The sequence below is a fragment of the Eschrichtius robustus genome, chromosome X (genome assembly GCF_028021215.1).
Source record: "Eschrichtius robustus isolate mEscRob2 chromosome X, mEscRob2.pri, whole genome shotgun sequence".
NCBI classification, from domain to species: domain Eukaryota; kingdom Metazoa; phylum Chordata; class Mammalia; order Artiodactyla; family Eschrichtiidae; genus Eschrichtius; species Eschrichtius robustus.
This window is the reverse complement of record NC_090845.1, coordinates 51,656,279-51,660,442: the sequence shown is the minus strand read 5'-3', so window position 1 is coordinate 51,660,442 and position 4,164 is coordinate 51,656,279. Positions and strand designations below refer to the sequence as shown.

Below are 4,164 nucleotides of genomic sequence, written 5' to 3'. Positions count from 1 at the left end.
AATATTTTCTCCCATTCTGAGAGTTGTCTTTTCGTTTTGTTTATGGTTTCCTTTGCTGTACAAAAGCTTTTACATTTAACTAAGTCCCATTTGTTTATTTTTGTTTTGTTTCCTTTGCATTAGGAGACTGATCCAAAAAAATATTTTTATGACTTATGTAAAAGAATATGCCCATGCTTTCCTCTGAGAGTTTTATGATTTCCAGTCTCACAATTAGGTTTTTAATCCATTTTGAGCTTATTCTTGTATGTGATGTAAAAAAATTCTAATTTTATTCTTTTACATGTCCAGTTTTCCTACCACAATTTATTGAAGAGACTATCGTTTCTCCACTGTATATTCTTACTTGTTTTGTCATAGATAAATTAACATAAGGGTTTATTTCCGGGCTCACCATTCTGTTTCTTTGATCTTTGTGTCTGTTTTTGTGCCACTATCATATTGTTTTGCTTACAGTAACTTTGTAGTATAGTCTGAAGTCAGGGAGTGTGATACCCCCAGCTTTGTTCTATTATTTAAATTTTTTCTTGGCTATTTAGGGTCTTTTGTGTTTCCATATAAATTTTAGGATTATTCATTCTAGTTCTGTGAAAAACGTCATGGGTAATTTGCACTAAATCTGTAGATTGCTTTGAGTAATATGGATATTTTAGCAATATTAATTCTTCCAATCCATGAACATGGAATACCTTTCCATTTATTTGTATCCTTTTCAGTTTCCTTCATTAGTGTCTTATAGTTTTCAGAGTATAGATCTGTCACCTCCTTCGTTAAGTTTATTCCTAGGTATTTTATTCTTATTGATGTGATTATAAATGGATTTTTTGCTTTCTCTTTCTGATAGTTCATTATTATTTTACAGAAAAGCACCAGATTTCTGTGTATTAATCTTGTATCCTGCAACTTTACTGAATTCATTTATTATAATAGTTCTTTGGTACAGTCTAGGGATTCCTATATATAATATCATGTCATCTGCAAATAGTGACAGCTTTACTTCTTTTCTTCCAATTTGGATGCTTTTTTCTTTTCTTTCTTTCTTTCTTTTTTTTGGTCTGATTGCTGTGGCTAGGACTTCCAATACTATCATAAATAGAAGTGGTGAGAGTGGGAAAATTTGTCTTGTTCCTGATTTTAGAGGAAAAGCTTTCAACTTTTCACCATTGACTATGACACTAGCTGCAGATTTGTCAAAAATGACCTTTATTATATCGAGATATGTTCCCACTATACCAACTTTGATGAGAGTTTTTGTCATGAATCAATCTTGAATTTGCCAAATGCTTTTTCTGTATCTGTTGAGATGATCATGTAATTTTTTCCCCCTTCTTTTTGTGAATGTGGTGTATCATCACATTGATTGATTTGTGGATATTGAACCATCCTTGCATCCCTGGGATAAACCCCACTTGATCATGGTGCATGACCCTTCTAATTTTTTTTTTTTTTAAAGTATAGTGTCTGGACTGGGTCCTATCTGTAGACATTCAGATTTAATTGCTGCGGGGTGCAGCTCAGTCATCGGTACTTTTTTTTTAAATTAATTAATTAATTTATTTATTTTTGGCTGTGTTGGGTCTTCATTTCTGTGCCAGGGCTTTCTTTAGTTGTGGCAAGCGGGGACCACTCTTCATCACGGTGCGCGGGCCTCTCACTGTCGTGGCCTCTCTTGTTGCGGAGCACAGGCTCCAGACGAGCAGGCTCAGTAATTGTGGCTCACGGGCCCAGTTGCTCTGCGGCATGTGGGATCTTCCCAGACCAGGGCTTGAACCCGTGTCCCCTGTATTGGCAGGCGGACTCTCAACCACTGCACCACCAGGGAAGCCCCTCTAATGTATTTTTGATTTTGTTTTGCTAATATTTTGTTTGGAATATTTGCATCTATGTTCATCAGTGGTATTGTCCGGTAATTTTCTTTTTTTGGTATTGTATGTTTGTTTGGTTTGGGTATCAGGGTGATGCTGGCCTTCTAGAATGAGTTCAGTAGTGTTCCTTATTCAGCATCTTTTTGCAATAGTTTGAGAAGTATAGGTGTTAACTCTTCTTTAATTGTTTGACAGAATTCACAGGTGAAGCTGTCTGTTCTTGGACTTTTGTTTGTTGGGAGTTGTTTTATTACTGATTCAATTTCATTTCTGATAATTGGTCTGTTCATATTTTATATTTCTTTGTGATTCAATGCTGGGAGGTTGTGCATTTCCAGGAATTTTCCAATTTCTTCTAGGTTGTCCATTTTAATGGAGTAATCATAGTAATCTCTTATGATCCTTTATATTTCCATGATTCAATTGTAACCTCTCCTTTATAATTTCTGATTTTATTGATTCGGTCCATCTCTCTCTCTTTTTTTTTTCTTGATGAGTATGGATAAAGATTTATCAATTTTGTTTATCATTTCAAAGAACCAGTGTTTAGTTTCATTGATATTTTCTATTCTTTATTCCCTATTTTAATTGTTTCTGCTGTAATCTTTATTTTTTATTTCCTTTCAATAACTTAGGGTTAGTTTGGTCTTCTTTTTCTAGATCTTTTATATGTAAGGTTAGACTGTTTGAGATTTTTCTTGTTTCCTTTAGAACTGCTTTGGCTCTATCCAATAGATTTTGGATCTTTGTAGTTTCATTTTTATTTGTCTCCATGAATTTTTAAATTCTATTTTTGATTTCCTCAGTAGCCTATTGGTTCTTTAGTAGCATATTGTTTAACATCCATGTATTTATGTTTTTTGCACTTTTTATAGTTGCATTGTAGTCAGAAATGATGCTTAATACGATACCAATTTTCTTAAATATACTGAGACTTGTTTTGTGGTCTAGCATGTGATTTATCCTGGAGAATATTCCATGTGCACTTGAAAAGAATGAGTAGTCTGCTGCTTTTTTTTTTTTTGGGAGGAGGAGCCAATGTAATGGCTAGTCTTTATTGAAAGAAGAAACTTTACATCACGTTTTGAGTGAGTTAGTGCAGGGGATCAGTGGGCCAGCTGGTGGGGCACCAGCTTGTAATGGGTTCCACAGCTAGGGCATCGCTGGGCCTCGCCTTTGTGCAGCCAGAACCAGATGACAGCACTGTTGTCTTCTTCACAGATGCAGCCCACTATCCGCTTATTGGTGATGGAGGGGACTAAATTAGGGTCTTCCTTGGTACCGGAGGCTGCCTTTGGGGCGAGCATATTGTACGGGTCCAGTCCCTTGCATGCAGCCATGACCTCCCTCTCCAGCCCAGTGGCCTGCTCATCATCAGTAGAAACACCGCCTCCAGACGCCATAGAGCGCGCCATGGAGACTCCACTGGGACCGCAAGCCCTCAGGGCCTGCGTGGCCGGGGCTCCAGCTCCGCGGAGTAACCTTGAAGCCATCACGCCAGCTACAAACACCAGCACTTCCGGGAGCAGGCTCCGGAGGCAGTAGTCTGCTGCTTTTGGTTGAATGTCCAATAAGTCCATCTGGTTGTTAATATTTGCTTCATCCATTTAGGTGCTCCTATGTTGGGTTCATATATATATACAATTGTTATATCTTATTCTTGGATCTATCTCTTTACTATGTAATATGTCCTTTCTGTCTTGTTATAGTCTTCATTTTAAAGTCTACTTTGTCTTACATAAATATTGCTACCCTGGATTTCTTTAATTTCCACTTGCATGGAATACTTTTTTACCATCCTTTCACTTTCAGTCTGTGTGTGTATTTAGATCTGAAGTGAGTCTCTTGTAGGCAGCATGTATTTGGGTCTTGTTTTTGTATTCATTTCTCCACTCTATGTCTTTTGATTGGAGCATTTATTCCATGTACATTTAAAGCATTATTGATAGATATGCACTTATTGTCATTTTGTTAAATTTTTTTTTTGCTCCTTATTTCTCCTTTCTCTCTTCCCTTGTGACTTGATTACTCTCTTTAATGTTATGTTTGGATTCCTTTCTTTTTTTTGTCAGTGTATCTATTATACATATTTGGTTTGTGTTTACCATGAGATAGGTATATATACAATTATTTTAAGTTGCTGATCCCTTAAGTATGAATGCATTTTAATAACCCTGCACTTTCACTACCCCCACACGTTTAATGTTGACATCATATTTTACATCTTTTTGTTTTGTGTATATCTTAAACTACTTGTGAATATAGGTGCTTTTATTACTTTTGTATTTTAATGTTTCTA

At 36.1% G+C, this 4,164-nt stretch overlaps 1 pseudogene; it reads right to left on the bottom strand.

Annotated features, from left to right (window-relative positions):
- Positions 1-2,882: 2,882 nt before the first annotated feature.
- LOC137756928 (cytochrome c oxidase subunit 5B, mitochondrial pseudogene) lies at positions 2,883-3,358 on the bottom strand (annotated as a pseudogene).
- Between the last annotated feature and the right edge of the window lie 806 nt (positions 3,359-4,164).